The following is a 10,066-nucleotide window of genomic DNA, read 5'->3' as shown; positions in this document are numbered from 1 at the left end:
GTTTGTTTGTTTGTTTTTGCTTTGCTTTGTTTTATTCTTTGCTTCGAGCCCTGTGTACAGGAGCTGCATGCAAAAGATTTTTGTTAAAGGGTTGGCATAATAAGCAAATGCTTCAGCCAATACCTTTTGATTAGCCTTGGCTCATGATTTTTTGCTTTTTGGTAATCTTTATTTTGTATTCTGTATGCTAATCAATAAAATCAATCAATCAATCAATCAATCATTTACTCTTCCCTCCATAACTGACGTATCTAATCTCATTAAAAAAATCTAAGTCATCTACCTGTCAACTTGACCCTCTCCCCACTGTGTTAGTTAAAGCCTGTCTTCCCTCGTTAGCACCTCTCATAACCAGCATTATCCATTCCTCCCTGAACACTGGAATTGTTCCTGAAGCACTGAAAAAGGCTTCTGTTATCCCAATTCTCAAAAAGCCTGGTGCAGACCCCAATAACTTTGATAATCTTCGCCCTATATCAAATCTCCCCTTTATTTCAAAAATTCTTGAAAAAGTTGTCGCCGCCCAGCTTCAGTTACACCTCAATAACCTTAATCTCTATGAACAATTTCAATCTGGTTTCCGCCCTAATCATAGCACAGAAACTGCTCTGTTAAGAATTACCAATGACCTTCTGATGGCAGCAGATTCTGGTCTCCTATCAATTCTCATCCTTCTTGATCTTAGTGCGGCGTTTGATACCATTTCTCACAATATTCTCCTGAACCGGTTAGCTTCCATTGGTATTAGTCATACCCCCCTTGCCTGGTTTACCTCCTATCTCTCCGACCGCACTCAGTTTATCCAACTTAAATCCCATTCTTCAACTCTCTTTCCTGTTTCTGCTGGTGTGCCCCAGGGTTCAGTATTGGGGCCTCTTTTATTCATTATTTATATGCTTCCTCTTGGTTATATATTCCGAAAATATAATATAAATTTCCACTGTTATGCCGATGACACCCAGCTCTACCTTTCTTCTAAACCCAATTCATCCCTCCCACCTACCTCCCTCTCAGACTGTCTTATTGAGATTAGATCCTGGTTCTCCTCCAATTTCCTCAAACTTAACAGTAATAAAACTGAAGTTTTACTTGTCGGTACACCATCTATCTTAACCAAATCCCACAGCTTTTCCATTTACATTGAAAATTCTCCCACCCTTCCCTCCCCCCAGGTTAAGAGTTTGGGTGTCATACTTGATAATACTCTTTCATTCCAGTCTCACATTAATTACATAACCCGGTCTGCTTACTTCCATTTACGTAATATTAACCGAATCCGTCCCTTCCTTACCCCTTATGCTGCTGCCATCCTTGTCCATAGTCTTATTACATCCCGTATTGATTACTGTAATTCCCTCCTATTTGGTCTCCCTAAAAGGTCCCTTCATAAACTCCAACTTCTTCAAAATTCTGCAGCTCAGGTCATAACCCGTACTCCGTTAAGTGCTCATATTACCCCAGTTCTTCAGCACTTCACTGGTTGCCCATGGAAGCCAGGATAACTTTTAAAATCTTACTTCTTACATACAAGTGTATCCATAAATCTGCTCCTTCATATTTGTGTGACCTGCTCCATATCACCACTGTTTCCCGCCCTCTCAGATCATCATCTGCTATTCATCTTACTGTTCCGTCTTCACACCTTATTACTATGGGAAACAGAGCTTTCAGTCGCTCTGCTCCCGGCTCTGGAACTCTCTTCCCCTGCACTAAGAAATATTGACTCCCTCTCCGTATTTAAGACACAGCTCAAAACACATCTGTTTAAACTGGCTTATTCGCTTTAATGCTGATTTTATCTGTTGTCACGCTCTGTTTTGTCATTTTAACTTATTTTATGTATATTATGACTACTGTTCCTTTTATTAATTGTGTTTTTTGTAAGGTGACCTTGGGTTTCTGAAAGGCGCCCTCAAATACAATGTATTATTATTATTATTATTATTATTATATGTTTTGTTTTAAACCATTCCATTGCTCTCCATCTCTCCATCTAATCTGACTGAGCTGGAGCTGTTTTGCAAAGAAGAATGGGCAAGGATTTCAGTCTCTAGATGTGCAAAGCTGGTAGAGACGTACCCTATAAGACTGGCAGCTGTAATTGCAGCAAAAGGTGGTTCTACAAAGTATTGACTCAGGGGCTGAATAATTACGCACACCCACTTTTCAGTTATTTATTTGTAAAAATGTTTGGAATCATGTATGATTTTCGTTCCACTTCTCACGTGTACACCACTTTGTATTGGTCTTTCACGTGGAATTCCAATAAAATTGATTCATGTTTGTGGCTGTAATGTGACAAAATGTGGGAAAGTTCAAGGGGGCCGAATACTTTTGCAAGCCACTGTATGTCCAGTTGAGAATGAATCTGTGCACTCACATATTAAATGAACTGAAATCAGTAGTGTGAGCTCCAGTCTTGATATAAGGAATGAGAGAACTGACAGCTGTTATTTTAATCAGCCTGTCTCAGTTGTTTTAACTAAGTACCATAGAGTAATGTGGTAACATCTGGACTGACGAGTTTACTGTCAGCATTGTAATCGCTAGTTTAAAGGCTGTAGGTTGCAGCCATTGCTCTAAAACTGTATAAATGTAACAGGCCTCAGTGCTGGTTCTAACAGTCTGAGGTGCTTCCAGCTTTATTTGTGAAGAGCACAGCAGCTTACAAAACACGTAGCGAGCTCGTACAGCTGCGACGTAAAACTTTCATTAGCTAAGATGACCTTAAAATAACGGGGCTACGTGTGGTGATGCTAGCGTTAGCCACGTTAGCACGTTAGCACGTTACCTTCAACAGGTGGTCAGACTGCGTAAACAGGCACTCAGTCAGAGGTTGGCTCTCCGTTTCGCTGCAGGGTCCCTTCATTCTTCACATATCCATGTCGAGCCGAGTGTAAATCCCGAGGCTGAACGGCCTTTTGTATTGCAAGCACACACGCTTGTAGCAGGGCGAAGCTATGAGCTAGAAAAATCCAGGCTGGCAGACAGCCTGTGTCTGACCAACCAATCAGAGAGCTCCTTACATCCCACGGTGTGGCTAATTTGAATAGTCTCCAGCAAGTTGTTAATCGAAGACCTAATCCAGCAGCTAATCCAGCACCTAATCCAGCACCTAATCCCGGAGCGAACAGGAAAGGGAAATGGATTTTGAACTGCAGTTTATTAAAGTGCAATTGGAAAAAGGATTTTGAAATGCAGTTTATTAAATTGCAATTGGAAAAAGGATTTTGAGATGCAGTTTATTAAATTGCAATTGGAAAAAGGATTTTGAAATGCAGTTTATTAAAGTGCAATTGGAAAAAGGATTTTGAGATGCAATTTATTAAAGTGCAATTGGAAAAAGGATTTTGAGATGCAGTTTATTAAAGTGCAATTGGAAAAAGGATTTTGAGATGCAATTTATTAAAGTGCAACTGAAAAAAGGATTTTGAAATGCAGTTTATTAAATTGGAATTCAAAAATGGATTTACAATTGCAGAATTTATTCTACAATTCATTATTTAACCACAGAAATTTTTATTTCAATGCGCATGGCTCTTGTGGTCCTCCATACTAGTTGGTTTCACTTTCTGGTCCTATGCTCTGCAAAAGCATGCAGTTACCATGCTTTTGCCAAAGCATATCGCTTCCTGTGAGGACCTTTGACACAAAGTGTACTCAGAGTTGGGCCTTTCTTATATAATGCAATATGATCAGCATATAAGCATTTAAGATTATAAATTTAGACTCAACAAAATCATTATTGAATATGTTTTTTGACTCTACTATAGGATACCAGATTTCAATTTAAAACGGAAATTATACCCCTAATTACACTAACACCATGAGTTCTGAGAAAAAAAACCTGACGAGATGGAATTTTTAAAATATTTCTCCCAGTTTCAGTCAAAAAGCCCTTTATGATACTCCATTTCCTCTCCAGTTTACAAGTTAATCTGCTTTAAGGTATTTGTTTGAGAATTATACCAGGGAGTCAAATACTTTTGATTTGAGGCTCCCTTTTTCACATGAGATACAGTATCCAGAGTCATGTGTAGTGATGAGGTAAAATTATTAAGAAGATAATGATAAATTAAAAAAATTGTAATACTGTTGTAATTCAACAGAGGAAGAAGAACCAGAGGAACCAGATAAGCCAGAGCTCAGGATTTTGCTTCTTGGAAAAACTGAGTGCTTCAGGAAACATCATCCTAGGAAAAGGGAATGCTTTTGAATTGACATCATCAGAGTGTCAGAAGGAAACAGGAGAGTTTGAAGGTCAAAAACTGGCTATAGTCGATACTCCAGGTCTGTGTGACTCCAGTAAAACTGAAGAGGAGTTGACAGCAGAGATGGAGAGAGCCATCTGCTTTGCTGCTCCTGGTCCTAATGTGTTCCTGGTTGTGATTCAGGGAAACTGCTTCACAGATGAAGATCAAGAAACAGTGAAAATGTTTCAGAAGATGTTTGGAAAACAATCAGCATGCTCCACATTAGTCTTGTTCACCCATGGAGATGACCTGAAGTCAGATGGAGACACCATAGAAGAATTAATCAGTAAAAATCCAGCTCTCAGTGACTTCATCAGTCGATACGGTGGAGGATATCATGTCTTTAACAACAGAAACAAGGATCCCTCTCAGGTCAGAGAGCTGCTGGAGAAGATCAACACCATGGTTCAGAGAAGATACTACACCATTGAAATGTTCAGAGAGGCTGACCTCAGGATTGTTCTTATTGGAAAAACTGGAGTTGGGAAGAGTGCAACAGGAAACACCATCTTAGGAGAAAAATCTTTTAAATCCTCAACATCACTGTCATCAGTGACATCAGAGTGTCAGAAGAAAACAGGTCTGTTTGATGGTCAAAAACTGGCTGTAATTGATTCTCCAGGTGTGACAGGTTGAAGGACTACTGAGTGTGACAGGTTGAAGGACTACTGTTGAAGGACTACTGTATATAAAACTGTTCACTTAATACTAATTCATATCAGTCGATATAAGGACAAAAATAATGTAAATATGGTAAGAAAATGGTTAAGAGTTCATTATTTTTCATGTTATATTAATGGCTTTCATGTTACTTAAGAGAACTGCAATCTATACATCAGTGATCGGCTAGTAAGCCTTTTCTGGGATCGATTAGTAGTGTCTCTATTCTCCATTAGGGGCTTTTCGCGTTCTCCTCACTGCAATAAACGCTGCATGAGAGACGCAAGTCAAAATCACTCTCGTGATTCTTTTCCCCCTGTTTTCAGGTAAAAGTGTTTAAAGGTTGATATATTTCCAATGTGTAAACTGTTAAGATATTTAAGAGGTAATCCTTCATTGTTTTGTAAGCTTTAGAAGCATTGTGTTACAGTTTTGTGCACATATACGTGGCGGCTTTGAGCCTCGGTTTTGCACTGTGTAATGGCCAGTAAGATAACAGCAGGAGCTAAAAACGCCGCCATTGTCAGCCATTTTGTCAGGAAACCTGCTCAAGTATATGTATAGTAAGCACTTTAGTATTTCGGTTTATTATTTAGTGTTTTCTTCCACCATGTGAAATTAAGCAGTACAGAATGTGAAATGTTTCTGTTCATTTTCACTGCAATAAACGCTGCATGAGAGACGCAAGTCAAAATCACTCTCGTGATTCTTTTCCCCCTGTTTTCAGGGGTGTAACACAGGCTTATATGACACCGGAAAAACTGAAAAGGAGGTGAAGGAAGAGGTCAGTAGATCCATCCCCTTTGCTGCTCCTGGTCCTCATGTGTTCCTGGTTGTGATTCAGGCCAACAGATTCACAGAAGAAGAACAAGAAACTGTCAAAATCATCAAGAACATGTTTGGAGAACAGTCAGCATGTTACACTATGGCCTTGTTCACCTTTGGGGACAATCTTGAGCGAGATGGAGACACCATAGAAAAAATGATCAATCATAATCCTGTTATCTCTTACTTCATCAGACAGTGCGGTGGAGGATATCATGTCTTTAACAACAGAAACAAGAGTCCCTCTCAGGTCAGAGAGCTGCTGAAGAAAATCAACATCATGGTTCAGAGAAATGGAGGAGAATATTACACCAATGAAATGTTCAGAGAAGCTCAGATAGCCATGAAAAAAACAGAAGCCGACCTCAGGATTGTTCTTGTTGGGAAAACAAGAGTTGGGAAGAGTGCAGCAGGAAACAGGATCTTAGGAAAAAAAAACCTTTTAAATCCTTAGCATCTTTTTCCACAGTAACATCAGAGTGTCAGAAGGAAACACGTCTGTTTGAAGGTCAAAAACTGGCTGTAGTTGATACTCCAGGTCTGTATGAAACTAAACTAACTCAAAAAGAGGTGAAGAGAGAGATTGTTAGATGCATCTCCTTTGCTGCTCCTGGTCCTCATGTGTTCCTGGTTGTGATCCAGCCAAACAGATTCACCAAAAAACTGTGAAAATCATTCAGAAGATATTTGGTGAAAAAGCAGCTGATTACACAATGGCCTTGGTAATCCATGAAGATGATGTGACTAAAGACACCATAGAACAGAGGTTCCCAAAGTGTGGGGCCCGCCCCCTAGGGGGGTGCAGAGCCATTGCAGGGGGGGCGCGGTAAGAAAAAAAAAAAAAAAAAAAGAGCGCTTGGACACTGTGGACAGGTTTTTGACGGGGCTCTCACACAAACGCAAAGCAGGAGATGAAGCATCGCCAAATATGTTTCCAAACCAACTTCCTTCCAAGCCAAAGACTAGAAAATATGGTGAAGCATATCTTCCCTTTGGCTTCACCTGCACAAGTGCCAAGGTAGGTCTCCCCTGCAAAATTAGTTTCCCTGCGTCGGGAGCAGCGCTGGGCTCTCCAAATCACGGACAAACAGTATCCCACATTCTTGATTTTTAGTTCACAAACACTTCTTGTAATAACTAACTACTCCTGACATTTTGGACATGTTAGCTCTTTATGCAGTAAAGTTACAGCGGTTTACAAATAATATCAGGCTGATCCTGCCGTAATTTGTTCCCCCGGTTCAAATCACGGACAAACAGTATCCCACAGCTGTTTATCTGTTTAAACCCATTTTGCACAGAGAGACATTTTTTGAAAAATGTATTGATAACAATGTTGAATATTATTACACAGGAAAAAAAACAACTACACGTAAAATAATTACACCGTGACGCCTCTGCCTTTCTAAATGCAGGGACAGTAACTGCGTGTGTATATGTAAGCGTGTAAAACCTGAAGATAGTCAGATTAACAGTAACAGTATTTTGTCTGTATCTGCCATTCTGCAATTCATCTCATGTAAACAATAACGTGGCGCACAGCGTGACGTGAAAAGAGGCACATACCTTTGACGTTGCGTGACGAACTCTGTAATCCTCGTCCACACGTAAACGCAAAAAAGGAGTTTTAAATAATCTCCGTTTTCGGTGAATCGCAACGCCGTTTACATGTTGACGAAAAGCCCAAACGCATAAACAGCTGCGTTTTCAAAAATACCCGTGTAGGTGTGGACGCAGCGTAAAAGAGTTAGTAGTGTATTTTATTACTACCTGTAATTTATTGCCGTTTACTTGTATTTGCTTAATTGTTTACTAAATGTTTGAGGTGTGAAATAAACCGCAATGGAGTTTGTAAACAAAATATGGGTGTGTGTGTTTGGAGGATGTGTTTGTGCGGAGGGGGGGGGGGGCAACATTTTTCTTGTAAAAAAGGGGGGCCTGGCAAAAAAAGTTTGGGAACCACTGCCATAGAAGAAGCAATCAAACATCCAGATCTCAAAGACTTTATCAGTCAGTGCCGTGGAGGATATCATGTTTTAAACAGCAGAAACAAGGATCCCTCTGAGGTTAGAGAGCTGCTGGAGAAAATTAACACAATGAATGAGAGAAATGGAGGATGCTGCTACACCACCAATATGTTTGAAGAGGCAGAGAAAGCCATAAAAAAAGAGATGGAACGACTTCAGAAAGAAAATCCAGAGCTGACGGCCAAAGAAGCAAGATACAAAGCAGAAAGAATGAACATCATTGCTGGAGCTGATACTGGTGTTAATGTTGGAGCTGCTGCTGGTGCTGGAGTTGCTGCTGGTATTGGTGCTGGAATTGGCATTAAAGTTGCTGTTGGAGCTAGTGTTGGAGCCATAGGGGGTCCAGTGGGGGCTGCAGTAGGAGTGTTAGTTGGAGCTTTAGTGGGACTTGCAGCTGGTTTGAAAGTAAAATCTGTAACTTCGAAAAGAAAATTAAATGATTGTGTTACACAGTGATAATCAATGACAAATAACATTTATCAGCAGCTTGGGAATGCTCCATTTACAAGAAAAAGAGATTAAAAAAATAACAGTAATAGTAATAATTTTTTGAGTGTTGTTTAGATAGATGGACTAAAGAAAAACATAATATATGAGCTGCAAAGAAGAAAGACATAAAGTTAACCCTCTGGGCTCTATCCTGGCCATTTGTGGCCACTTCACTTTTCTTTTTTCAACCATTTTCGGTCTGTTAATACAAATGGAATGAAAATTCCCAAAGGCACATTTTTTTTTCACTATACACTAAATTGTTCCTCTTGACTCTATCGTGGCCATTTTTGGCCAATTGAAACCCATTATAACCACCTTTTTTGATTCCTTGTTATTGACAGTAATATGTCATGAAATTTAGGTAAAATTGCTTTCATTATGAACTCAACACATGAAAATTCTAGTTTTTAATGTTTTTTACCAAATTACATCATTTAGCCATTTTTGGCCAAACAAGCAATTTCATGTAATATTCCTAGTTTCTAGTAGCGGCCTTTGCTGGCTTACCACACTCCAATGGACCAAAATAATGAAACAATTTTGACATAGGTTTGATCTTAAGGATCTAATAGTTTGTGTTTGTGCATGACATTGCAGCACAAACATGTATTTGCAAGATAGACTGGAATAAATAATGACGCATCAAATATTACACAGGCTGCAGTGAATTTCTGTGGATGCAGGCTATTGAGCTTTGAGGTTCCCAGTCAAACTTAGCTTTGAAGCACATGCTAAAAGCACTTTTACTCTTGTATTTTTCATTAAAGGATACCACACCCAAAATATTGAATCTAAAAAAACAAAAAACAAAAAAAACAATCACATGGCATTTTGCAGAGTTCAAACCTGCAGCTGCAGCGCAAACAACAACAAACACTGTTTGTAAACGTGTCCTGGAGTTTATGCAGGTGCAGACATTGCTACTGCTGTAAGTAAGCTTAACAGCATCCAGGATATTTATTCTGGCAATATGGCAAGAAGGTCATCACTGCTTCAAGCACTGTCTATATGATCTGGTCAGAGAGCAAGGACAGCAAGCAGTCCTCTGCCCTTGAAGAAAAGACATCTGCCCAAGATGAAGAAACTTCCTCTCCAGAAGATGAGGGGACAATCTCCAAAGAGGCTGACTGCATCACCACTGATGATGAGTACTAGCCAGTGCCTGAATCCTCTTCTTTGGGGGAGGATTGGGGTTGGGGGGCATGGAGGTGGAGGCCGAGCAGCTGATGGAAAAGAACATAGGAGCATTTTCTGAGACAGAGGAGCCGGTGACTGAGTGGATCCCTCATGAAAGGAAAACCATGTGGGTCCCACCACTGAAGAGAGACTGCTCTACAATCCAGTACCCACTGGTATCAAACTAGGGGTCACCCTGTATGCAGTTCCCTGCATTAGCAGCCTGAGATCTACTTTTGACTTCTTTATAACAAAGAAGATCTTTTAGCTGCTGTGCACCCTTACAAACCTGCACGGGAGGCGAAGGTGTGAGAATTGGAGGATTATAGATAAAGTGGAGATGTGAGCTTACACCAGGATAAAGCAATACATAGCATGTTGGATGACAACACTGGAAGTTCTCAGGAAGTAAAAAATTGCATGGGGTTCAGACTCCAACTGACAGAGGAGCTCCGAGGACAACGTCTTTACTTCGGTCCCCTTTGCAGAGGAACTCCTCAGATGAAAACTGGCACAGGGGAAACAACCCAGAGCTTCCTCCCCAGCTCCTCCAGTTGCAACAGAGGAAGATTTTGTTGTCTGTCTTTGGCTTTACCAAACCTACCATGGTGATATCCCACATGCCAAAGCAAC

The 10,066-nt window shown here is 40.2% G+C and overlaps 1 pseudogene; it reads left to right on the top strand.

The window, feature by feature from the left end:
- The first annotated feature begins 4,032 nt into the window (after nucleotides 1–4,032).
- Nucleotides 4,033–9,412, top strand: LOC120433724 (annotated as a pseudogene).
- The last annotated feature ends 654 nt before the right edge of the window (nucleotides 9,413–10,066 follow it).

This window comes from Oreochromis aureus, linkage group 3 (assembly GCF_013358895.1).
Source record: "Oreochromis aureus strain Israel breed Guangdong linkage group 3, ZZ_aureus, whole genome shotgun sequence".
Classification (NCBI taxonomy): Eukaryota; Metazoa; Chordata; class Actinopteri; order Cichliformes; family Cichlidae; genus Oreochromis; species Oreochromis aureus.
Note: the sequence above shows the minus strand (reverse complement) of the source record. Positions and strands in the feature narration are given on the sequence as shown.